The sequence below is a fragment of the Schistocerca cancellata genome, chromosome 10, assembly GCF_023864275.1.
Source record: "Schistocerca cancellata isolate TAMUIC-IGC-003103 chromosome 10, iqSchCanc2.1, whole genome shotgun sequence".
NCBI classification, from domain to species: Eukaryota; Metazoa; Arthropoda; class Insecta; order Orthoptera; family Acrididae; genus Schistocerca; species Schistocerca cancellata.
The window spans coordinates 218,797,770-218,825,569 of NC_064635.1; the positions used below are offsets into that span (position 1 = coordinate 218,797,770).

Sequence of the window (27,800 nt, forward strand, 5' to 3'; positions counted from 1 at the left end):
CAGACGAATGGAAAAACTGATAGAAGCTGGCCTCGGGGAAGATCAGTTTGGATTCCGTACAAATGTTGGAACACGTGAAGCAATACTGACCCTAAAACTTATCTTAGCAGAAAGATTAAGGAAAGGCAAACCTACGTTTCTAGCATTTGTAGACTTAGAGAAAGCTTTGACAATGTTGATTGAAATAATCTCTTTCAAATTCAGAAGGTGGCAGGGGCAAAATACAGGGAGCGAAAGGATATTTACAATTTGTCCAGAAAGCAGATGGCAGTTATAAGAGTCAAGGGGTGTGGAAGGGAAGCAGTGGTTGGGAAGGGAGTGAGACAGGGTTGTAGCCTATCCCCAATGTTATTCAATCTGTATATTGAGCAAGCAGTAAAGGAAACAAAAGAAAAGTTTGGAGTAGGTATTAAAATCCAGGGAGAATAAATAAAAACTTTAGGTTCGCCGATGACATTGTAATTCTGTCAGAGATAGCAAAGGACTTGGAAGAGCAGTTGAACGGAAAGGACAGTGTCTTGAAAGGAGGGTATAAGATGAACAGCAACAAAAGCAAAACGAGGATAATGGAATGTAGGCGAATTAAGTCGGGTGATGCTGAGGGAATTTAATTAGGAAATGAGACACTTAAAGTAGTAATGTTTTGCTATTTGGGGAAAAAAATAACTGAAGATGGTCGAAGTAGAGAGGATATAAAATGTAGACTGGCAATGGCAAGGAAAGCGTTTCTGAAGAAGAAATATTTGTTAACATCGAGCATAGATTTAAATGTCAGGAAGTCGTTTCCGAAAGTACACTCCTGGAAATTGAAATTAGAACACCGTGAATTCATTGTCCCAGGAAGGGGAAACTTTATTGACACATTCCTGGGGTCAGATACATCACATGATCACACTGACAGAACCACAGGCACATAGACACAGGCAACAGAGCATGCACAATGTCGGCACTAGTACAGTGTATATCCACCTTTCGCAGCAATGCAGACTGCTATTCTCCCATGGAGACGATCGTAGAGATGCTGGATGTAGTCCTGTGGAACGGCTTGCCATGCCATTTCCACCTGGCGCCTCAGTTGGACCAGCGTTCGTGCTGGACGTGCAGACCGCGTGAGATGACGCTTCATCCAGTCCCAAACATGCTCAATGGGGGACAGATCCGGAGATCTTGCTGGCCAGGGTAGTTGACTTACATCTTCTAGAGCACGTTGGGTGGCACAGGGTACATGTGGACGTGCATTGTCCTGTTGGAACAGCAAGTTCCCTTGCAGGTCTAGGAATGGTAGAACGATGGGTTCGATGACGGTTTGGATGTACCGTGCACTATTCAGTGTCCCCTCGACGATCACCATTGGTGTACGGCCAGTGTAGGAGATCGCTCCCCACACCATGATGCCGGGTGTTGGCCCTGTGTGCCTCGGTCGTATGCAGTCCTGATTGTGGCGCTCACCTGCACGGCGCCAAACACGCATACGACCATCATTGGCACCAAGGCAGAAGCGACTCTCATCGCTGAAGACGACACGTCTCCATTCGTCCCTCCATTCACGCCTGTCGCGACACCACTGGAGGCGGGCTGCACGATGTTGGGGCGTGAGCGGAAGACGGCCTAACGGTGGGCGGGACCGTAGCCCAGCTTCATGGAGACGGTTGCGAATGGTCCTCGCTGATACCCCAGGAGCAACAGTGTCCCTAATTTGCTGGGAAGTGGCGGTGCGGTCCCCTACGGCACTGCGTAGGATCCTACAGTCTTGGCGTGCATCCGTGCGTCGCTGCGGTCCGGTCCCAGGTCGACGGGCACGTGCACCTTCCGCCGACCACTGGCGACAACATCGATGTACTGTGGAGACCTCACGCCCCACGTGTTGAGCAATTCGGTGGTACGTCCACCCGGCCTCCCGCATGCCCACTATACGCCCTCGCTCAAAGTCCGTCAACTGCACATACGGTTCACGTCCACGCTGTCGCGGCATGCTACCAGTGTTAAAGACCGCGATGGAGCTCCGTATGCCACGGCAAACTGGCTGACACTGACGGCGGCGGTGCACAAATGCTGCGCAGCTAGCGCCATTCGACGGCCAACACCGCGGTTCCTGGTGTGTCCGCTGTGCCGTGCGTGTGATCATTGCTTGTACAGCCCTCTCGCAGTGTCCGGAGCAAGTATGGTGGGTCTGACACACCGGTGTCAATGTGTTCTTTTTTCCATTTCCAGGAGTGTATTTCTATGGAGTGTAGCCATGTATGGAAGTGAAACATAAATAGTTTGGACAAGAAGAGAGTAGAAGCTTTCGAAATGTGATGCTACAGAAGAATGCTGAAGATTAGATGGGTAGATAACATAACTAATGAGGAGGTATTGAATAGAGTTGGGGAGAAGAGGAGCTTGTGGCACAACTTGACTAGAAGAAGGGATCGGTTGGTATAACATGTTCTGAGAGATCGAGGGATCACCAATTTAGTATTGGAGGGCAGTGTGGAGGGTAAAAATGGTAGAGGGAGACCAAGAGATGAATACACTAAGCAGATTCAGAAGGATGTATGTTGCAGTAGGTACTGTGATATGAAGAAGCGTGCATAGGATAGAGTAGCATGGAGAGCTGCATCAAATCAGTCTCAGGACTGAAGATCACAACAACAATAACAAATGCATCCATCGACAGGTAATTCATCCTCTCTATCTGTCCACCCCCTCTTCAGTCCATCTCAGCCTCACCCCGCTGTGTCCATCATCCCTGCGCATCATCCCTACAAAATAGATCAATAAAGCAGACATATACAAATATCACAACAAGGCTGTGGCAAGTGTTTTTGCCTTTGATGTGTGGGCTGCATTTGCCATTTGTGTGCCAAATTTGGCTGAATTGATCCAGGGGTTAGGGAGAAGATCCTGGATATACACACAAACACACATACACTCAGTCTGCATTTTATGTCAATAGTAGACTTTTCTGCCATCTTTGCTCTGGTATGCATTCCATGCTTACATTGCAGATATCTCCTCCTCCTTCTCTTCAACCATCCACTCCACCTCTTCTCTGTTCTTCACCTATTCCCTATTTTCTCTCTACACTTCATATTTATCCTCACTCACAGTCCCTCTCTTCCTTCACCTCTCTGCTCAGCCATGTCCATCTGCACATGGAGCCCCAGGAGTTAATAAAACAGGGTGATACTATTCCCACACAGCACACCTGTCGTGCTGGTCAGCCTACACGTTGGGACAGGAAAACTGTTTCTTACCCCTGATTCGTACGCTGCACTTCAAACTAAGGTCGTAAGGCAGGCTGATACTATTCCCACAAAAGCTGCCTGCCATCTATGGCAACTTATACACCTATATGTCAGTGGCTGTAGAAACATGTTTTTACCCATATGTCCACTCCAATTGGAGTTAGCAGTATATATACACAACAGTGCTGATATTCGTGAGCCCTGCAGTCTCTGGGCTAAACATAATTGAAATTCTTCCATGGGGTGGTGCAGAGATCCCAGATACACATTCTGCTTTATGCAAGGTATACACTCTGATTTATGTTTTAGCTACTCCTCTCCACCTTCGCTCTAAAAGTGTTCAACACATATTTTCCTCTGCACTCTTGGATCATCCCTTCTTTCAGACTCTGTGTCTATCTCATCCTCAACCCACTATGTCCCACTCACATTTTCTTCTCTCTCTGTCCATCCAATCCTGCCCTCTCCCTTCTCTTGATATATCAACTCCTGCCCCACTGTCACTATCCAGGCCTTCCAGCCTCCACTTTCTCTGTCCATCTCCTTTACCCACCTCAAACTTCCACCAGCTGTATCCAGCTTCACTTAAGTCCTGACAAAATAGGTCAATAAAGCAGATAGACACACCTTAATGCTGTCTGCCCACTGGTCAGCAGGACGATGAAATGCTCTATCACTGGCCTATGCCCCCGACTGATGTAATTAATGCACAGTTATTGTACCACATGTCGTCACCTCGGTGTGGAGCATGCTGTCGATGTCACACAAACCACCTGTTGTCCTCCTTTTGCCATCCCGTTGTCTGAATTGGCTGTTCAGCAACCTAGTTATGACATGCCCTCGTCCTCCTCAGTTGTTAACAGAAGTCACAGTACTTCTTCAGACCTTTTCAGTGCTTTTAACCAATTTAATCACTTCGCCTCTCCTCTCCTTCTGTTCATAGAAGAACTCGTCCTCAAATTCTAATATTAACTCAAAGCACTATATCCACTAAATTTATTTAAATTGCTAGGTTATTCACTTTTTTCAGTCCTTGTGTTATGCTACAATGTTCTTCCCTAGTTCTCTCCAAGAATCTTCAGTGTATTTACACTTTGTACATCATGGTTCTGGGTACACTGTGGCTGCATGAGGTCTAATACTTGGCTCTTCCTTACTGGCTGTGCTCATTGTTTTCATTGACGTTTTGTTGGAGCCATTTCCACTTGTCCAGACCGTTAGGTTGAAGGTCAGCAGTGTTGGGATTTGGGCAAGTTTTCTCCTGCGCACAATTCCTATGACAACATAAAATACACTGGCAGCTGTCATCGAAGACGCAGGGACTATATGTCATTGATGCTGTTCACGCCACTAATTCATCAGACGTTCCAAAAGGCTTTCCATGGTGAATCGGCCATGCTGCAGGCAATCATCTGGTGTACAGAGGCGAACAGAGTTGAGTTCGTGGTACTATTTAAGAAAGTGAGGTGTTCTGTGGATAGGACCACATGCCCTGCAGGAAAATGAAATCCCACTGTTAGCTTTGTTATGGTTTCTGGAGGTCTAAGTGCAGAATATCTTGTTCCCTTTGCCTCAGGTTTTTCTTTTTCGCTTTTCTTCTTCGACTCATCCCTCCCTTATTTCGAAGAGCCTGAGGACAAAGGAGGCGGCTGTCCAATATTACCTCTAAATGGCCGTGTTCGACTTATATAGCGACTCAAAGTTTTTTGTTTTTTACTTTGGCAAGGATTGGTCATCATCACCCACTGACTCACATGATACTTAGGTAAAACTGTTTTACGATATTGAGTCGTATCTTGCCACTTGCCTCCAAATAGTTTTCAACCTTCTGGCAAAGTCCATTACTAACTAAATGTTACCTTCCAGTGAGGGTTTACAGGATTCAAAGGGTGATGGCATTTTGCGACCGAAAATCACCTTTCTGGGAACAATTCTTCATTTATGGTTTGTTGAATTATAAGTCACTGTGATGTAATCCAGTAGCGTATCCTAAAAGTATTGTGCTATTGTGCTATTGTGTTATTATATTAACATAACATTTTTGCAGTTGTTCTATGAGCTCATAGTTTGAACGTTTGCCTGTGGATGCAGAGCAATTGTTGACGCTTTCTTAATAGGCAACAACTTGAACAACTGCTACATCAACTCAGACATAAAATTCGATCCTTCGTCAGTTATAATGGTCTCAGGAGTCGCAAAACTGGATCTATTGAGTCACTATTACCTGACCTACTGTTATGGCAATTTGCCCCAGTAAGGCTATAATAGAAATGAAGAGCAAAATATGATGTGTTATCGTGGATACATACCGGTTCCATGTTGGTTTTAGTGCTAGGGTCCCAAATTACCCAGCCCGATCATTTGAAATGCTTTATCCACTTCAGGCAGCCTTTGCAACTTGATAGCCGAATTCCGTCCTTTGCTGACATGGGACACAGTTCCTCATGTTATGGTCTCCCCCCTGTCTGCTCATCATCCACCAATAATTTTGTTGTAGCCTCTGCTCAGTCGTCTTGTTACCCAAATGTCCTGCCAAAATTGAATGATAGGTCTGCCTCGATACATCATTCCATTGCCTCCCTGGTATTGACAAACATGGCCCATGTTTGTTGTCCTATACAACATGCCAGAACTGTGATTCCTTGGAAAAACGCTGACAGTCCGAGTGAGCATTTTGCACTGCCTTCCATTCATCCTCGTCTATGCCAGTGCATATGTTGTGGCTGAGCCCATCGGAGATTGCGAATAACTTCCCTGACCGATGTGTTACTTCAAAATTGTATTCACTCAGACACAAAGCCCATCTCATTAATCCACTTCTCATGTCTTTTAGCAGTAATATACATTTGAGTGCAGCATCGTTTGTTATAACCTTAAAACATCGACCAGACAGGTAACACTGGAAATAAGTGCTTCTGAAAATTAATGCAGGCCTTTCCTTCTATGTCGTTGAGTAATTTCCCTCTGCCCCATTCACTTGCCTTGATGCACAAGCTATGGGATACTACTAATCGCCAATTCCTTGACTCAGTGTGACACCTAACGAGAAATTGCTTGTGTCATATAAAAGGATGAACCGTTTTTGGAAATTTGAAAAAGCCATAACCAGACTAGATGTTGAAAATACATTACTTTCTCAGATACTGCTTTGGATTCCGGTATCCAATGGAACTGCACCCCCTTCCTCAACAACTGCGTAAGGGACCTTGCAATTGCTGCGACCTTGGAAACGAAGTGTCGATAAACATTTGTGGCAGACCATCCTCCACAGCACTTTATCTGCCCAAGACTAGCTTTCAGCAGAAAACGTCTTTATGACTACTGTCATTCCTCTAAGTTAATCTTTAACAGCCAGCTCAAAACCCCAAGAGTGCTATAATTGCAAGACACCTTAAATGCACTAAGAGGAAGAGATACATATCATTAACTGGAATATGCATCAGTGGCTGTAGTTATTATTGCTTGCAGTTTTAATGCAATGTTCATAATTTCACTTGACTAACAAGTCAGATATGCACATTGGATTGATAAACAGCTTGTGTGGCAGTTTTTAGAAAAAAAACAGGTACCTAAAAAAATCTGCATCGCTTGCACCCAATTCGACTTTTGTCTTTCTTATTTACAGGATCTGGTCTTTGATGCCCATCACCTCTGAACTGTAACCAGAACAGTCTCAAATCAAGGCCAGATATAGTGATGATGAACCTGCAAAGAGAAAAGTTAATAATTAGTGGGTGCTAATAATATTAAGGTACCGTCATGGAATGTCAGAGATTTAGCCAACAAACAAAAATAGTTGGCAAAATTTTTAAAAAGGTCAAGCTAAACATAGCTTGCATAGTAGAAACAAGGGAATGCTACAATCTGACAAGAACGGAGGAGAATATTTAATTTTTTATAACAGAACACAAGAACAGGAGAGATCAAGCAAAGGAGTTTCTATTTACATGCATAAGAGACTGGAAAAGAGAATTACAGGGTACAGCTATATAAATAACAGAATTATGGGTTTAACTGCCAAAGAAGAGAAACAAAACTTCACTATCATCGCAGTTTATGCACCTGATGAAGAGAAAAAGAAGAATCTACAGATTATTGTGATAAACAAATTGGTTTTGAATGAGTATAACAATAAACATCAAACACTATTCACATGAGATTTAAATGCAAGTTTAGCCAATAAACGTAACCCAAAGATTCTGGGAACGATGGGGGAAAATGTCATAAACAACACTGCTGCATTACTTAGCGATTTTGTCTCTTTTAACAAACTAAATATCCTTCCTCAAGAAATCCTTAAATATACATGATCAGCTCAAATATTAAAGTCTCTTATTGACTACATTAACAACAATGGAAAATTAGAAAGCAAAGAGGCGCAAGAATGTACAGGGGACGTGACATAGGTTCTGATGATTTCTGGATGGTATTTCAAATACATTTGTATACGAAATGGAGAAAGAATAGAAGGTTGACAGAGGAAAATATGAAGGAAGAAATCTACAAGTGTATCTATAAAATAAACAAAGCATACAATATATGTTCCAGAAGACACTTAATCATGAACTAGAGAAGAATGAAGCATCGAAACAAACAGAGATGAAATGGAAAAATATAGAAAATGCAGTGAAGAAAGCTGCTGACGAAGCCTTAGGAAAAAGAAATAGGTGACAATGACGAAAGCATTAAAAATCTGGACAGCAGGATTCGATAAAGCTGAAAGGAGAAAACAGAATGCTTATCTTAAGTACCTTTATTAAATCAAGACAAGTGAAACATCAGATTTACAAATGAGAAAAATGCAACAGACCGAACAGTGAAACGAGCTTGTCAAGAATCTTGGGACTGGTTCATAATCATAACAGAAGTCAATATTGACAAAAGACGTTGATAGTTTATGGAACAATGAAAATGCTAAATCGAACAGAAACAGAAGTTTCTCAGATAAATAACATCCACAAGAACTTGTGGTACGAAGGTACATGCTCCACAGAAAATATAATGGATGGAACTGAAATAGGGTGTGTAGAAGAATTATGTAGGCATGAATTAAGAGAAGCTCTCAACTCCACAAAAAACAGGAAAGCTACTGGTATGGAAGCTATAACGCTGAACTGGTAAAATATGGAGGCACCCTACCACAAAAGGGATTATTACAGCCATTGATTATGTGCTGGAAAAAGAGAGCTACTCTAGATACATGATCACAAGCAAATTCGATATCACTATTTAAAAAAAGGAGACTGCAGTAGCTGCAAGAATTATAGAGGAATCAGCTTCCTTGACAACACATACAGGTTTTATGCAAGAGCAGTGAGAAACTTAAAGGTTATAGCTGAGTGTTTATTAGGAAAAGAACAAAAGGGATTTCGGAGGGACAGATCAACAACAAATGCAGTATTCATAATAAAACAAATAATCGAAAATAGGGAGTATAATATGGAAACTCATTTAGCGATCATTGATTTTATTAAAGCATTCGATAATGTTGATAGAGAGGAGCAATATGAGGAATGGAGGATGTCAACACATAATAAACATTTTAAAACGTCTGTACACACACCACAACTGTAATTTTAAATATAAATGGTGCTCTGACAAAGCCTCTAGCTATAAATAAAAGAGTGAGACAATGGTGCAGCATTTCACTCACACTTTGTGCATTTATTTATATGACGCAATTCGGAAATAGAAAAAGATAGGGGAATTAAGATTAACAGTAATTCCTATTTGAATTATCTTTTATATACAGATGATGCCACACTGCAGTCGGATAATGAAGACGACCTACAAAGAAGAATACATATTTAGATAAGGTTTGTGAAGAGTACCATTTGACAATTTCAGAATAGAAGACCAAATCAGTGGCTTTCAAAAGAAAATATTCTGTGTAGACATAAATTGTGATCAACGATATAACAGATCAAATATTTTACTATTTAGTTTGTGACATCACATATGAGAATGACAAACACATAGAGAAGAAATTAGCAAAGTTTGGCAATGTACGTGGAACCAGAAACAGAAGTCTAAAAAAATAAAACAGGAAAAAAAACGAATTTTGTAAGAAAGTGGAAGTTCTAAAGCTTGTTTACGGATGTGAATCGTGGATTGCCAGTAAATGTCAAGGAAGTCGCATACAAGCAACAGGTATGAGGTTTCTGTGACCAATAAATGGATGTACAAGAACCAACAAATTTCGAAATTCGGCAATTAGGGAAGAACAAAATATATTTAACATATTCAATAAAATACAATAAATAGAAGAAACTGGAACGAATATCTCGAAAGAATGAGTGAAGAAAGACTAGCTCTCCAGATAAGAAGATTTAAGCCAGTTGGGGGAAGAGAACAAGGAAGACTGAGAAAGTAATGCGTATCAGAACAGGCAAAACAGAAAAAGGCCCAATGCTTCAAATGAAAATTATGATGATGATGACTATGTGTTGTCTGACAATAATTCACCTCATGTGTACCATCTGATTCCTGACTCTACATTTATTTATATTTCACATATTTGCATAACATTCGTCTGAACAATTCACGATATCAATCTGGTCTTACAACAGCAGCAATACTCGACTATTTTCTTATGTCATACCTATTAGTTTCCCTTAGCTGCCCTTAGGAAGATAATAATTAACATTTTAATGAAAAGTGACTAAGCAGTCCTTTCATCCAGATATTTGCTTTGGTTTGTAGGTCACTGTACAAAATTCTTGTATCTTTCCCATGATTCGTTATATAACTCTATTTTCCAACAAGTGTCACCTTTAGCTTTTCTATGTGCCTAATACCATTATTTTCCTCAAACTGTTAGTATGTAAGATACCTCTCCAGAGTTAAAAAATCGTCATTGCAGTCCACTACCTTCTATGTGGTTAATTACAAAACTTGAAACTTCCTGGCAGATTAAAACTGTGTGCCCGACTGAGACTCGAACTCGGGACCTTTGCCTTTCGCGGGCAAGTGCTCTACCATCTGAGCTATCGAAGCACGACTCACGCCCGGTACTCACAGCTTTACTTCTGCCAGTACCTCGTCTCCTACCTTCCAAACTTTACAGAAGCTCTCCTGCAAACATTGCAGAACTAGCACTCCTGAAAGAAAGGATATTGCGGAGACATGGCTTAGCTACAGCCTGGGGGATGTTTCCAGAATGAGATTTTCACTCTGCAGCGGAGTGTGCGCTGATATGAAACTTCCTGGCAGATTAAAACTGTGTGCCCGACCGAGACTCGAACTCGGGACCTCTGGAATTCCAAAACCTCTGGAATTACAAAACTTGTTTGCTTCCACAAAACTGTGAAGTAGGTTAAGTATCTTCGAATCCTCTCAGAAACAAAAATGGATAAGTTTTACCTTGAGGATTAAAGGCAGGAATTTTATGAGTGATACCTTTGCCTATTTAAAAGCGGAACTCCTCCCTTCGGACTCGCATTCGGGAGGACGACGGTTCAATCCCGCGTCCGGCCATCCTGATTTAGGTTTTCCGTGATTTCCCTAAATCACTCCAGGCCAATGCCGGGATGGTTCCTCTGAAAGGGCACGGCCGACTTCCTTCCCCATCCTTCCCTAATCCGATGAGACCGATGACCACGCTGTCTGGTCTCCTTCCCCAAACCAACCAACCAACCAACTCCTCCCATCAGTCGTGACTCTCATTCGAATTCACGCCTTCTGAATTAGGACTGTCAACGCACCTCATCTGACTGACAATGATGCTAGCTGTAAGTGCTTTAAGTTTTCCCAGTACTATAACGTCGTCTCCACAACTACTGTAGAGTTGTGGAGTATCATTTACTTTTAACTATTCTGCCTTACTGCTTTCTCACTTTCTCATTTCATAGCTCACTTCACCATTTGTGGCACTCACATTGCTCACAGACAATTCACTCTATTTCAGTTTTTAATTTCCTAGGTTTGCACATCAGCAATACCTTTATCCAACTAGTACTGCGATCTCATTTAATACTTTGATTTCCCTTATTAAATATTTCTATTGGTTTCATAAATGTTTCATTTCATTCTGTTTCTCCAGTTATTTGACAATTCGTTTGGCCTCTGAAGCATTCACTGTTACCACTTTAATATCTATTGTCATTAATTATTGAGTAAGACCGTTATTCATATCTTTTCTGAATTCATCAAATATTTTTTCAAAATGTTTAAAAATTTCTCACCTCTCTTGTTGTCTCTCCCTTCCTCTTTCTTGTCCCTCGTGTGGCCTTTCTTCTTCTCTCTCCCACCTCGCCTCTTATGTTTCTTTACCCCTCTTTTCCTTTTGTTCTTCTTCCCTTTTAGTCAAAAAACACTAAACATTTCGAGGGTTACTTATATATACTGTAAAGTCAGTTCATCGTTGTGTTACATTTGGTAGTTTCCATGCAGTCTATGGTTTCTGTAATTACTGTAATTTGTGCATTGTGATGACAGTTCAGTGTGGATACAAAATTTGTGGATGTGTCCCTTGTACCTACACATGCGCTACAGCCATGCAAAATCTTGATATTGATTTGTCTTGTCCTTTTTCAACTCCATTTCCCGTTTACTACTGTCCTGCATCACCATATGAAATTACAACAATCTGTACCCTCTGTCACCTGAACCTCAAACATTTGCTCAGTTCAGCATAAAGTGGAACACCATGGGCAGTATTCAAATTCCAGAATGAGATATTCACTCTGCAGCGGAGTGTGCGCTGATATGAAACTTCCTGGCAGATTAAAACTGCACTTGCCCGCGAAAGGCAAAGGTCCCGAGTTCGAGTCTCGGTCGGGCACACAGTTTTAATCTGCCAGGAAGTTTCAGTATTCAAATTGCCTACATACTTTCATGTAAATAAAATTTTAAAATAATCTCTTTCTGTTATTATGATACATAAACTGAAGTTATCTAGCACTAAAAATGTACTTTTGCAGCAGATCTGAATATGTGGACTCTTTCATGGGAATAATCCTACATAAGTCCTGGACTTTAGTATTGACCATTTATTAAAACTTGTGTTAAATTATATAATTTTCCTGTAGACCTACTGCTGTCCACACAAAACACAGTGTCCATACAACTTGGCAGTACTATCCAATAACCAGCCTCCTGCAGTCCTCCGTCAACACCGTTCTCTTTGTATTAGCTGTAAGAGAAATTAGTGCTATTTTAGAAGGGAAAATATATTAATATCATTGGCAAACAAAAGAATAAAACTTTTATATTCCAGAAAGGGAAAGTGTGTCAGTTGCCCCATTCTCCCCTGGACATTGGGCAGAATGGGGTGGTAAGGACAAGGAGTGCTCTACATTAATTTCGTTTCAAGAGATTATTAAGTTTTAATTACAGTATTCATCACCTGTGTCCTTTCTTAAGCTTGTTTATAGTATGACATAGCAACGATATGCCATTCTCCCTCTCGTAGTCTGTAACTTCAAGGTTCTTGGTGTGCGTTGAGTGACCATCGAATATAAAAAGTTTCTGATGCCATAGAAAATTTCACAAAAAATGTCTGTGCTGTAATTCATCCAGTGGTGCGTACCTCAGTCCAACTTCCTGTGGCAATCGTAGCTCGGATTCTTTCTGTTTCTTCTTTTTAGGAAAAATGAGCGTCGGTGGCATCTAAGCTCGTCTTGGCCACCTGTAAATAAGTCAGGTTGCAGGTACAACCCTTTCTGCGGATAGTAACGATCTGACCTGAAGTTTCCCCTGTCAAGCTATGATTTTTCATTGGTATTTGGAGGTCACCGAGAGCCTGTTTCTTCGCAATTAAATATTTGAGAAGCCTTTATTTCGTGCTTCTCAAGTAAACTTGTTACAAATGAAAATAAGTATCTACTACTACTTTATTAATGCCCTTGGCTCTTGCATCAGATGTTGCTTTGCGTTTGTGAACAGATAAAAGAGGATGTCTCTTAACGAATCCGCTAACTCAATCTTCGCCTGAGATTTCATATTTAATCTGTGGACAATGGTATTTCTTACAGCGAACTGAGTAGCTAAACTACTCAAGTCTTTCATTGTTAGACTGAATAACCTAGCCTTTATTGTTTTGAAGTAGCCCCTATTCGTCCATAAATACGTCCTAAACTTTCCGGCCATCTTTTTGTAATGCATGCTAACCAGAGTAGACTGGGGAGGAACAAATTTTTGAAGCCTTCAAATACACCGACTTGACGGAAATAACAACATCGACAGGATTGTTCATTGCCTCAGTAAATACGCAGTGCCTCAGTAAAAATAATCAGGAATTCTAAGGCAGGAGCATAATATCACACAATGGAAACTTCACATATCAGTGCTCAACACGAAAATACATGGCTGCCTTAGCTGAAGAATACCAAAGTGATATAGTTCAACTTATTGCTGCTAAGTGGCTGCATCTCCTTGACACCTAAAAACGTCGACACTGATTCCGCCCCAGTACTCTGTTCTACCCTCGGTTCCACTGCTTACATTGTGTATTTGTTAGCAACTCACATGTGGCTACCTTACGTGGCTATTGAACTAGACATTTATTTATCAGACACGTGCAATGAGCAGTAAATACTGCTATCGGAAATGAAAAAGAAGTTTCAGCTTACTTACCACTGTGGCAATGATACAGCTCAAGATTCACATTAAATCGGCATTAAAATATTGAGCTGGAATAATTTTAAAGTAATTAAATAACTAAAATTACGTTATACAACCTTTGTTTGTAATTAATAGGAATAATGTTCTTGTTTTGTTTCCAATAACATATCAACTTAACCTACGAGTTTCCTCTTTTTAGGCAATAACATTCTAACTAGCTCACCAAGATGACTTGCTTCTTATCTTTTCGCAAATTCTGTTTTCTTTATGGTCAATTTCGAACGTTTATGGGTTTTCAGACAACCAAACAGTTAAATTACTTTTAAATTCAATTTCCTCTCTGACAACAATATTCGTAGCAGACTCTCGGGAGTTCATTGACTTCATATCTAAAAAAACACGTTGTTACTTTGACGTATGAGCACAGCGTTTTATTACTCTATGTGACTCATTCAAAAAGTCCCCCAACAGAATATACCGTCTCTGTATCAGCTGCTTCTTTCTGTTTCCTGCCCTCGGTTTCCTCTTAGCGCTCATAGAACTCGTCTGGGCTCACATCATCCATATACGAAAGAAAAAAAAATGCTTTAGAATCTTATTTCATGAGCTGGCTTACATCTACATCTATATCGCTGCTCTGCAAATTACACGTAACGCTTGGCACAAGGTTCGTCGAACTACCTTCACAATAATGATCTATTATTCCACTCTCGAACAGCGCGCAGAAAAAACGAACACATACATCTTTCAGTGAGAGCTCTGATTTTCTTTATTTTATTATAATAATCGTATCTCCCAATGTAGGTCGGCGCCAACATAATATTTTCGTATTTTGAGGAGAAACTTGGTGATCGAAATCTCGTGAAAATGCCCTGCTGCCACAAAAAACGCCTTTATTTTAATGATGTCCGCCCCAAATCCTATATCATCTCCGTGACACTCTTTCCACTATTTCTAGATAGTACAAAACGTATTGCCCTTATCTGAACTTTCTCGATGTACTGCATTAATCCTATTTGGTAAGACTCCCACAACACACAGAAAAAGAGGACGGACAGCCGTAGTGTAGGCAGTCTCTTTACTACATCTGTTGCATCTACTACGAGTAAGTGCTCTACCTATAAAACGCAGCCTTCCTCACACCATTTTCTATTTCTTCTTTCCAAATTAAGTTGTTCATAATTGTAGTTCCTAGGTATTTAGTTGAATTTACAGCCTTAAGATTTGTTTGATTTATCGTGTAACCGACGTCTAATGGGTTCCTTTTAGCACCCGTGTGGATGACCACAAACTTTTTATTATTGAGCGTCAATTGCAAATTTTACCACCACACAGATATCTTCCCCCCATGAACCACGGATCTTGCCATTGGTGGAGAGACTTGGGTCGGCGATACAGATATGAGGCGCAAACACAATGGAGGGTATCTGTTGAGAGGCCAGGCAAGCTTCTGGTTCCTCAAGAGGGGCAGCAGCCTTTTCAGTAGTTGCAGGGGCAACAGTCTGAATGATTGACTGGTCTGGCCTTGTAACAATAACCAAAATGGCGTTGCTGTGCTAGTACTGTGAATGGCCGAAAGTTAGGGGAAACTACAGCCGTAATTTTTCCCAAGGGCATGTAGCTGTACTGTATGGTTAAATGATGATGGCATCCTCTTGGGTAAAATATTCTGGAGGTAAAATAGTCCACCTTTGGATCTCCGGGTGGGAACTACTCAAGAGGACGTCGTTATCAGGAGAAAGAAAACTGGTGTTCTACAGATCAGAGCGTGGAATATTAGATTCTCGTAATCGCGCAGGTAGGTTAGAAAATCTAAAAAGGGGAATGGATAGATTCAAGTTGGATATAGTGGGAATTAGTGAAGTTCAGCGGCACAAGGAACAAGACTTCTGGTCAGATGAATACCGGGAGATCAATACAAAATCAATCAGGGGTAATGCATGAATAGGTTTAATACTGAATAAAAAATAGGAGCACAGATAGGCTACTACAAACAGCCTAGTGAACACATTATTGTAGCCAATATGGACACGAAGCCCACGCCTACCTCACTAGTACAAGTTGATATGTCAACTAGCTCTTCAGATGATGAAGAGATTGAAGAAATTTATGATAAGATAAAAGAAATTATTCAGATAGTGAAGGGAGACGAAAATTTAATAGTCATGGGGGACTGGAATAAAAGAGGAAACCACCTGGTAAAATTTTGCTCAGAGCATAACTTAATCACAGCTAACACTTGGTTTGAGAAGAAGGTTGTATATGTGGAAGAAGCCGGGAGACACTGGAAGGATTCAGATATATCATGGTACGACAGAGTTTTAGGAACCAGGTTTTAAATTGTAAAACATGTCCAGAGGCAGATGTGGACTCTGACCACAATATATTGGTTCTGAACTTTAGATTAAAACTGAAGAATCTGCAAAAAGGTGGGAATTTAAGGAGATGTGACCTGGATGAATTGAAGGAACCAGAGGTTTTGAGAGAGAGCATCAGGGGACGATTGAGAAGAATGGGGAAACGAAATGCAGTAGAAGAAGAATGAATAGCTTTGAGAGACGAAATAGTGGAGGCAGCAGAGGATCAAGTAGGTAAAAATACCAGCGCTAGTAGAAATCCTTGGGTAACAGAAGAGATATTGAATTCAATTGATGAAAGGAAAAAATATAAAAGTGCAGCAAATAAAACAGGCAAAAAAGAATACAAACGTCTCAAAAATGAGATCGACAGGAAGTGCAAAATGGCTAAGCAGGAAAGGCTAGATGACAAATATAAGGATGTAGAAGCAGATATCACCAGGGGCAAGATGGATACTGCATACAGGAAAATTAAAGAGACCTTTGGAGTAAAGGGAACCACTTGTGTGAATGTCAAGAGCTCAGTTGGAAAACTAGTTCTAAGCAAAGAAGGGAAGGCGGAATGGTGGAAAGAGAATATAGAGGGTCTATATAAGGGAAATGTACTTGAGGGCAATATTACGGAAATGCAAGAGAATGTAGATGAAGATGAAATGTGGGATGTGGTACAGACTGAAGAGTTTGATAGAGCAGTGAAAGACTTAAATCGAAATGGGGTCCCAAGAGTAGACAACATTCCATTAGAACTACTGATTGCCTTGGGAGAGCGAGCCCTGACAAAACTCTACCATCTGGTAAGCAACATGTATGAGACAGGCGAAATACCCTGAGACTTCAAGAAGAATATAATAATTCCAATCCCAAAGAAAGCGGGTTTTCACAGTTGTGAAAATCACTGAACTATCAATTTAATACGTCACAGATGCAAAATCTAACACGAATTCTTTACAGACGAATGGAAAAAATGGTAGAAGCCGATCTCGGGTAAGATCAGTTTGGATTCCATAGAAATGTTGGAATACGTGAGGCAATACTAACCCTACGACTTATCATGGAAAATAGATTAAGGAGAGGTAAACCAACGTTTCTAGCACTTGTAGACTTAGAGAAAGCTTTTGACAACGTTGACTGGAATACACTCTTTCAAATTCTGAAGGTGCCAGGGGTAAAATACAGGGAGCGACGCCGGCCGGTGTGGCCGTGCGGTTCTAGGCGCTTCAGTCTGGAACCGCGTGACTACTACGGTCGCTGGTTCGAACCCTGCCTCGAGCATGGATGTGTGTGATGTCCTTAGGTTAGTTAGGTTTAAGTAGTTCTAAGTTCTAGAGGACTGATGACCACAGATGTTAAGTCCCATAGTGCTCAGAGCCATTTGAACCATTTTTTTGAACAGGGAGCGAAAGGCTATTTACGATTTGTACAGAAACCAGATGGAAGTTATAAGAGTCGAGAGGTATGAAAGGGAAGCAGTGGTCGAGAAGGGAGTGAGACAGGGTTGTAGACAATCCCTGATGTTATTCAATCTGTATATTGGGCAAGCAGTAAGGAAACAAAAGAAAAATTCGGAGTAGGAATTAAAATCCATGGAGAAGAAATAAAAATTTTGAGGCTCGCCGATAACATTGTAATTCCGTCAGAGACAACAAAAGGACTTGGAAGAGCAGTTGAACGGAATGGACAGTGTCTTGAAAGGAGAATATAAGATGAACATCAACAAAAGCAAAACGAGGATAATGGAATGTAGTTGATTTAAATCAGGTGCTGCTGAAGGAATTAGATTAGGAAATGAGACACTTAAAGTAGTAGATGAGATTTGTTATTTGGGGAGCAAAATAAACTGATGATGGTCGAAGTAGAATGGATGTAAAATGTAGACTGGCAATGGCAGGGAAAGCGTTTCTGGAGAAGAGAAATTTGTTAACATCGACTATAGATTTACGCATTAGGTAGTCTTTTATGAAAGTATTTGTATGGAGTGTAGCCTTGTATGCAAGTGAAACATAGATGATAAATAGTTTAGACAAGAAGAAAATAGAAGCTTTCGAAATATGTTGCTACAGAAGAATGCTGAAGATTAGATACATAGGTCACATAACTAATAATGAGGTACTGAATAGAACTGGGGAGAAGAGGAGTTTGTGGCACAGCTTGACTAGAAGAAGGGATCGGTTGGTAGGACATGTTCTGAGGCATCAAGGGAATACCAATTTAGTATTGGAAAGCAGCGTGGAGGGTAAAAATCGTAAAGGGAATACACTAAGCTGATTCAGAAGGATATAGGTTGTAGTAGTTACTGGGAGATGAACAATTTTGCACAGGGTAGAGTAGCATGGACGCCTGCATAAAACCAGTCTCTAGACTGAAGACCACAACAACCAAAGAACAGATATCTTCTTTAAGTCGTTTTGTAATTTGTTTTGATATTTTGATGAATTTGCTAGACGATAAACGAGAATATCATCTGCAAACAATCTTACACAGTCGCTTCGGTTTCATCGATGACTTTCCATCAATTACTACGAACTGTAACCTCTCTGACGAAATCGTGAATGCAGTCCCATAACTGAGACGATAGTTCACAAGCACGCGATATCATTACAAGCCGCTTGTGAAGTATTGTGTCAAAAACCGTCTAGATATCTAGAAATACGGCATCAGTTTTAAATTCCTTGTCGATAGCGCTCAAAACTTCGTGTGAGTAAAGAGATAATTGTGTTTCTCTAGAACGCCGTGTTGCGTAAGTGTCAATAGCCCATTCTCTTCGAGTTAATTCATCTTCCTTTACCACTAGAACGATGAAAGGGAAAAGAAAAGGAACACATAACCGTATGTCAGGTGAAACTGTGATCTGACAAGGAACGGTACATAGCTATTGTAAAAGGTGTGTGAATTCCTAAGGGACCAAACTGCTGAGGTCATCGGTCCCTAGACTTACACACTATTTAAACTAACGTAAACTAACTTATGCTAAGAACAACACACACACACACACACACACACACACACACATTTTCAAGCGCCCGCCACTATTATTCTGGTAACCGTCTGTATTACCACCTCATAGTATTGTTGGTTATGACTTCTTTTCAAGCTAACATGAGGAAAGCAAAGGTAAGTTATTTCAATCTATGTCCTTTGTTAGATGATACTGCTTTCGAGATTTGGAGGATGCAAGCATAAAATACAGTCGGTATAAATAATTCAACATTTTGTCCTCAAGGTTACATCGCGCTGGTGACGTTGCCTTCCCTCAGCGAGGTCAATGAAACCTTCGTGGGAAAACGTGCCTTGATCAGCGGCTGGGGAAGAAAGGGTGACTGTAAGTCAATTTGTGATACAGTACTGAATTAAGTTTGTTTCCTTGGTTCATAACCTCTCACATACCTTGGCATTTCGTGGAAGGCATGGCATTGTTGGACATTTCTCATTATTTACGCAAAGAAATATAGCTGCAATTCAGTAATGACCATCTGCACATTAAGGAAGACATTCACATTTCGATCAGCAGCGTTATCCAATGTTGAATACTCTCAAGCACACTTTTTATGGAATTGCTAGGTTAGTGAATATTACATAACTAGTGTAAGGAAATACTGCTCGTTTCACTTGCGTATACACGGTGTTCGTAAATTCCCGTTACAGCCTTCTATGACTTGTATAGGGGAGTGAGTACATAATACTTTGAATAGGAACCCATGTATGGAAACATACCGTTTCCGTTCTACGAAGGTTTCAACTCAGATATTTAACTCATCCAGTTCATCTTGAAGAATTGAATTGGGCCTGGCGCACTACGATTATTAGGCAACAGTTTGAAAGGAAACGTATACATAATCTCCATTTATCATTCAAACACTTTTATTTGTATTAACACTTAAACATCACGTTCCAGAACAAAAAGGAATCCAGCATCTGTACGTACAGAACAGTACTAATCCATTACAACTACAGACTGATGTTGCGACCACAAACGATGTTACAGTCATTCTATCTCTGGAGCATGTTCTTGTACACGCTCTCCATCGCACCCAGTGTCTCTTCAGATTCTAGTGCAGAGGCCAGAATTTGTGCCAGTAGATGTTCCTCTGTCTCTACAGGAGTTTTGTAAATTAAGCTTTGCGTACAACTCCACATCAGGTGACTGTCTGATGTAGTAGACTACATTTCAACCTATGTACCCCACTGCATACCAGGACAAGCAACTCTGAAATGTTTCTCTACCTCTCAGCAGACGTGGACACGTTCACCTTTCATCACAACCCAACATGCCTGACACATTATCAGTCTGAAATATTGAAAAACAAGTATCTACAGGCACACATACCTAGTTCCTTTGATTGATTGGCAGTAACTACCACTCACATTCGTTTTTATTTCGTGTTAGCAGTGTCTACAAACATCAGTCACGACTGGAAAGTCAGTTTGAATAACATTATTTTTGGCTGAGAAACAGATTCAAAGGCAAACTAGGCCAAGTAGAGGAAAATATTAAACAATATCACTTTTATTGGTTTTGATCACTGTTTACAGAAATGTAACTGAGCTGAGTTTACAAGACAGTTTTGTGGTGATCTCTGTTCCGAATAAAGGTTTCATAGAGCCCTCCAAGTCATCGTATCCTGCGTAAGCCTACCCATCACTGTGTAACTATTGCAACCCATGCCTGTTTGAAACTGCTTACAGGAAGCAAGTTACGGTATCTCACTACAATTTTTACTCACTTGCCCTTCCTAAACCTTTCTTTCTTTAACAGATTCACAATTCACCATTGCATCAGAACGTTTGCTATCACTGACCCCTCCTCTTAATCAAGTTATTTCACAAATGCCTTTTCTTCCCTAGTCGATTCCATGGCTCCTCTTTAACTGAATCTACCCACGTAATCTTCAGAATTTTTCTGTAGCACTACATTTCAAAATCTTCTGTACTGTACCGGCGATTCTTACAGTCTTCTCCCCACCACTAGCCACTCAAAAACACCAACAACAGCAACAAGTGTGTCTAGAAGTGTTTGTGCTCTGGCTCTGCCAGGTGGGGAGCATGAATCATGGAATTAGGTAGACATCAGAAGAACGTTAATTTGAGCATTCCTGAAAGACTTTCTCTGTCAAGTACTTTAATGTAATGAGAGTAGGTAGCCTATTTCTGGGAAAACAATCCATTCTCATGTATTATTATGTTGTTTTTATTATCATGTTGTTTAGAAAATGATACAGAATAGAAAACGTTTTCTGAGAAATAAATTTAAAAAAGGACATGCCAATCTTGATATAAGTGTCAGGTAGTTCTAGATAAAATTAACAAGTAACAAAAGAGGAAAACTCTGCAGCAATATATTCTGAAATATATTATGCTTAAAGAGCATTAGTTAACATAGCTAGACAACCATGCCTGACTGACATTCAGCATTACTTTCTTGCTTGGCTGAACGCAACACGAAGGAGGGCTTAATATAGTACTCCAGACTAAACACTGAACTGGATGTAGAGGCACCCTTGTGACATCATCATTTGTAATGTGCATCCTGTGCAATTGCAACTCATAATTTACCTGTGCGACACAGTGTCTCATTGAACGTGTGGGAGGCCAGATAACTATAGGTACTCCGTACTGCCTGTCAACCTATTAAACTGCATATTCTTGACTGAAGTGTCAGTCACATACCCCTGTTGCCGAGCGGTTGTAGGCGCTTCAGTCTGGAACCGCGCGACCGCTATGGCCGCAGGTTCGAATCCTGCCTGAGGCATGGATGTGTGTGATGTCCTTAGGTTAGTTAGGGGACTGATATCCTCATATGTTAAGTCCCATACTGCTCAGAGCCAGTTGAGCCATTTTTTTTTTTTTTTTTTTTTTTGGTCAGTCACATATTCTTACCGAGTTCTTCAGTCTGTCTACAATGGCCGCGTACACTCGCCTGGTTGGTGGGGCGATGTGCACAGTGACGCCCTAGCCCAGGAAGAACGTACTAACTGACATGACTCTTCCATCTATCTCCACTTGGAGAAATTTCGAGACTCTCAGCTTACTTAATGCTGATCTGTTTAGAGTCCATTGTGATCAAAGTGACCAGAGAATAAAGCACTCCATGTATCAACACAACATTCTGGTGGTGGTGGTGGTGGTTAGTGTTTTTAACGTCCCGTCGACAACGAGGTCATTAGAGACGGAGCGCAAACTCGGGTTAGGGAAGGATTGGGAAGGAAACCGGCCGTGCCCTTTCAAAGGAACCATCCCGGCATTTGCCTGAAACGATTTAGGGAAATCACGGAAAACCTAAATCAGGATGGCCGGAGACGGGATTGAACCGTCGTCCTCCCGAATGCGAGTCCAGTGTGCTAACCACTGCGCCACCTCGCTCGGTACAACATTCTGGAGAGAGAGAGAGAGAGAGAGAGAGAGAGAGAGAGAACTTTCCTGTCTGCAAATTGCATATATTGAGCTACCTCTCCGCTGGCTCTGGACAGCATTGCCACGCTCCAAAGTTGGAGTCTGCCGACCAAACTGCTATGTACAGGAATTATTTCTGCCACTCTCACAAACATTACTGTCAATTGTGCTGTCCGCCCCTGGTAGCTGAATGGTCAGCGTGACGGATTGTCAATCCTCTGGGCCCGGGTTCGATTCCCAGCTGAGTCGGGGAATTTTCTCTGCCTAGGAACTGGGTGATGTGCTGTCCTCATCGCCATCCACTCAACCTCATCGACTGCAGGTCGCCGAAGTGGCGCCATATTGAAGGACCAGAACCCAGCTAACGGCCCGTCCGATGCAGGGCCCTAGCCATACGATTCAATTTTAAAAAACACTGTCAATTGTCATATCTGGTAACTCAAACACTGTCAATTGTCATATCTGGTAACTCCACCTCCATAAAGAAATGACTAAAACAGAGCGATCTCCCTCCACTCGAAAGTTTTAGACTGTTCTGCCAATTAGAGAGCGTTCTACGAGATTCATTTGATAGAGAAATACTAAATGTCTTTTTCCAAAGCTGTTTCACAGAGGAAGACTGCACTGTAGTTCCTTCTCTAGATTGTCGCACAGATGACAAAATGGTAGATATCGAAATAGACGACAGAGGGATAGAGAAACAATTAAAATCGCTCAAAAGAGGAAAGGCCGCTGGACCTGATGGGATACCAGTTCGATTTTACACAGAGTAAGCGAAGGAACTTGCCCCCCTTCTTGCAGCAGTGTACCGTAGGTCTCTAGAAGAGCGTAGCGTTCCAAAGGATAGGAAAAGGGCACAGGTCATCCCCACTTTCAAGAAAGGACGTCGAACAGATGTGCAGAACTATAGACCTATATCTCTAACGTCGATCAGTTGTAGAATTTTGGAACACGTATTATGTTCGAGTATAATGACTTTTCTGGAGACTAGAAATCTACTCTGTAGGAATCAGCATGGGTTTTGAAAAAGACGGTCGTGTGAAACCCAGCTCGCGCTATTCGTCCACGAGACTCAGAGGGCCATAGACACGGGTTCACAGGTAGATGCCGTGTTTCTTGACTTCCACAAGCCGTTCGATAAAGTTCCCCACAGTCGTTTAATGAACAAAGTAAGAGCATATGGACTATCAGACCAATTGTGTGATTGGATTGAAGAGTTCCTAGGTAACAGAACGCAGTATGTCATTCTCAATGGAGAGAAGTCTTCCGAAGTAAGAGTGATTTCAGGTGTGCCGCAGGGTAGTGTCATAGGACCGTTGCTATTCACAATATACATAAATGACTTGGTGGATGACATCGGAAGTTCACTGAGGCTTTTTGCAGTTGATGCTGTGGTGTATCAAGAGGTTGTAACAATGGAAAATTGTACTGAAATGCAGGAGGATCTGCAGCGAATTGACGCTTGGTGCAGGGAATGGCAATTCGATCTCAATGTAGAAAAGTGTAATGTGCTGCGAATACATAGGAAGATAGATCCCTTATCACTTAGCTACAAAATATCAGGTCAGCAACTGGAAGCAGTTAATTCCATAAATTATCTGGGAGTACGCATTAGGAGTGATTTAAAATGGAATTATTATATAAAGTTGATCGTCGGTAAAGCAGATGCCAGACTGAGATTCATTGGAAGAATCCTAAGGAAATGCAATCCGAAAACAAAGGAAGTAGATTACAGTACGCTTGTTCGCCCACTGCTTGAATACTGCTCAGCAGTGTGGGATCCGTACCAGAAAGGGTTGATAGAAGAGATAGAGAGGATCCAACGGAGAGCAGCGCGCTTCGTTACAGGATCATTTAGCAATCGCGAAAGCGTTACGGAAATGACAGATAAACTCCAGTGGAAGACTCTGCAGGAGAGACGCTCAGTAGCTCGGTACGGGCTTTTGTTAAAGTTTCGAGAACATACTTTCACCGAAGAGTCAAGCAGTATATTGCTCCCTCCTACGTATATCTCGCGAAGAGACTATGAGGATAAAATCAGAGAGATTAGAGCCCACACAGAAGCATACCGACAATCCTTCTTTCCACGAACAATACGAGACTGGAATAGAAGGGAGAACCGATAGAGGTACTCAGGGTACCCTCCGCCACTCACCTTTAGGTGGCTTGCGGAGTATGGATGTAGACGTAGATGTAGAGATCATGTACTGTTCACGTGAGTGCCACATGCCATTTTAATTACGCATTCCGTTCTCTGCATGCAAAATTGCTGCCTATCCAATTACTCTGAACTGTGCAGATTCCTTTCCCTTGGGACACCTCAGGCAGTAAACACATTGTGGACTCCCTGTGGCAAAACAAGCTAAGCAGCTCTGTCAAGATCTTCCTGCGTCCCTCACGGCCGTTATATTTATGACCCATCCCTATCCTGAGACACAGTGTCTGAAAAAAGGCTTTTAAAGAAACAGTTGCATCACAGCTCATCACCTTGTCTCGGTTGAATGTCTGCATTGCTACCAAAATGTATGTACATGCAAATGGAGCAAGGGATTATTTGGTATCGTATTCCAAGCAGCCAAATATACTTTCATTATCATGTAACATGCAAATTAAGTCTGTTAAACCAAAAGTATGGCGTGTGACATATTATTCGAATCGTCTCCCCGAGGAGAAGTCCATGAAAGGTGGTAAAAAGGACAGTCACCTTACCTGTTGTCCATGGAAGGTGGTAAAAAATGGACTTCCACCTTACAATTGTATTCTATTCTTGTCTCAGCTATTTTTCTTCCACGTTTCACTTCCATAAAGAAAAACATTCTTGACTAATGTCTTCAGAAATTACCTCATTACACTGAATTTCGCACTCAGCGTTAGCAAATTTCTTATTTTCAGAAACGCTGTTGTTGCTATTTCCAGACTACCTTCCAAACTTTACAGACGCTCTCCTGCGAACCATGCAGAGGAGACGAGATACTGGCAGAAGTAAAGCTGTGAGTACCGGGCGTGAGTCGTGCTTCGGTAGCTCAGATGGTAGAGTACTTGCCCGCGAAAGGCAAAGGTCCCGATTTCGAGTCTCGGTCGAGCACAGAGTTTTAATCTGCCAGGAAGTTTCATATCAGCGCACACTCCGCTGCAGAGTGAAAATCTCATTCTGGAAACATCCCCCAGGCTGTGGCTAAGCCATGTCTCCGCTATATCCTTTCTTTCAGGAGTGCTAGTTCTGCATGGTTCGCAGGAAAGCTTCTGTAAAGTTTGGAAGGTAGGAGACGAGATACTCGCAGAAGTAAAGCTGTGAGTACCGGGCGTGAGTCGTGCTTCGGTAGCTCAGATGGTAGAGCACTTGCCCGCGAAAGGCAAAGGTCCCGAGCTCGAGTCTCGGTCGGGCACACAGTTTTAATATGCCAGGAAGTTTCATATCAGCGCACACTCTGCTGCAGAGTGAAAATCTCATTCTGGATATTCACATTAGTTTTGAATACAATATCTCTTAAAAATCTTTCTTATGGTATCTGAGATACTTAATGATATAGTGTGAATCTTTTAATTACTTCATTATTAATTAAAATATAGCTTCTTACATGCATTTAGTAATCTATACTCTGGTTGTTAGGTAGTCTACGATGTTTTCACTAGAACAATTGCTCTGATACGTACTGTAATCAATACAATCAGACTCATCATATTTCAGGTATGACGTCCTTTCCCATGTCTCTTATGTCATTATGAGCTGTGTATATTTCCATCTTCCAATTAACGATGGAGCGATTGTATGTTTAAGCAAATCTGACAACTGACATGGGATTTATGCCTATGCGCGTAAATGCATTTAATACGTTTCCCACCAAAAAGATCATGGAAGTGAAACATGGGCAATAAATAGTTTAAACAAGAAGAGAATAGAAGGTTTCGAAATGTGGTGCTACAGAAGAATGTTGAAGATTAGGTGGGTAGAGCACGTAACTAATGAGGAGGTATTGAATAGGATTGGGGAGAAGAGAACTTTGTGGCACAACTTGACTAGAAGAAGGAATCGGTTGGTAGGACATGTCCTGAGGCATCAAGGGATCATAAATTTAGCACTGGAGGGCATCGTGGAGGGTAAGAATCGTAGAGGGAGACCAAGAGATGAATACACTAAGCAGATTCAGAAGGATGTAGGTTGCAGTAGGTACTGGGAGATGAAGAAGCTTGCACAGGATAGAGTAGCATGGAGAGCTGCATCAAACCAGTCTCAGGACTGAAGACCACAACAACAACAACCAAAAAGATCAGAAAATTATGAGTAAAAGTAAGATGTTGCTACAAGTATGTTGTGTGCAAGTAAACATAACTGACATCATAGGTAAATTACGATTACGCCACCAAGTACACAAGAAGCCCCTTATCATTATTTTGCATTGACAACAGGTTAGAAATAATTGGAATTACAACACAGGAGAAAAACTGGCGGCAGGAAGAGCATCTGACCACCCTCTGTAATTAACACATTGCAGCGGGAATAAGGCCTCAAGAAGATGATGACAACAAAGGAGAGACCTTATTTTGTACAGTGACCGGTGCTGTACAGTCTTGCCCTTCTGTGCACAATAAGAAAATAATGAACAAATTGTCCATGGACGGCTATAAAAGTGTATAATATCTACAAGGTTCATGTATTTGTATATGTTGCAATTTATTTTTAGGTTCTGCAGGCCTTTTCAAAAATTACTCTAGAAAATTACTGTTTCTCCAAATGTGAAAACTTGTTCCAAGGTACTTTGTATGCATAAACGATGACCAACAGGTTGGGCAGCAGCGACTTTCCGCTGATGACGTTGTACTTTATGGCAAAGTGTCGTTGTTGAATAATGGTTGGAGGATAGAGGATGACTTAGAGAGAATTTCTAATTCTGTGATGTATTGCAGCTTGCTCTAAATTTTAAAAAATGTAAGCTAATGCAGATAAGTAGGGAAAAAATTCTGTAAATTTGGAACGCAGTGTTTAGCTGTGTCCTACTTAACACAGTCATTTCTATTAAATATCTGCGCATAACACCGCAAAGCAATGTAGCGTGGAACGCCCATGTAAGTTTGATATTAGGGAAGGTAAACGGCTGACTTTGGGGTGCTGGAAGGGTATTAAAGAGTAGCTCATGTACAAAGGAGACCACATAAAGAACACCAGAGTGACCTATTGTTGAGTACTGTTCTAGTTGCAGTAACAGTCTGGAAATTTTTTTGTAAGTTTGTGGTAAGTTCCTATAGGATGAAACTGCTGAGGTCA

The 27,800-nt window shown here is 41.3% G+C and overlaps 1 protein-coding gene across 1 annotated transcript in view; it reads left to right on the top strand.

The window, feature by feature from the left end:
- Positions 1–27,800, top strand: part of LOC126106827 (tryptase-like) — a 103,080-nt gene that overhangs the window by 38,354 nt on the left and 36,926 nt on the right. Inside the window, exon 2 of the mRNA XM_049913223.1 lies at positions 19,371–19,469. The gene's annotated coding sequence lies outside the window, so the exon portion shown is untranslated. The remainder of the gene's footprint in view (positions 1–19,370; positions 19,470–27,800) is intronic.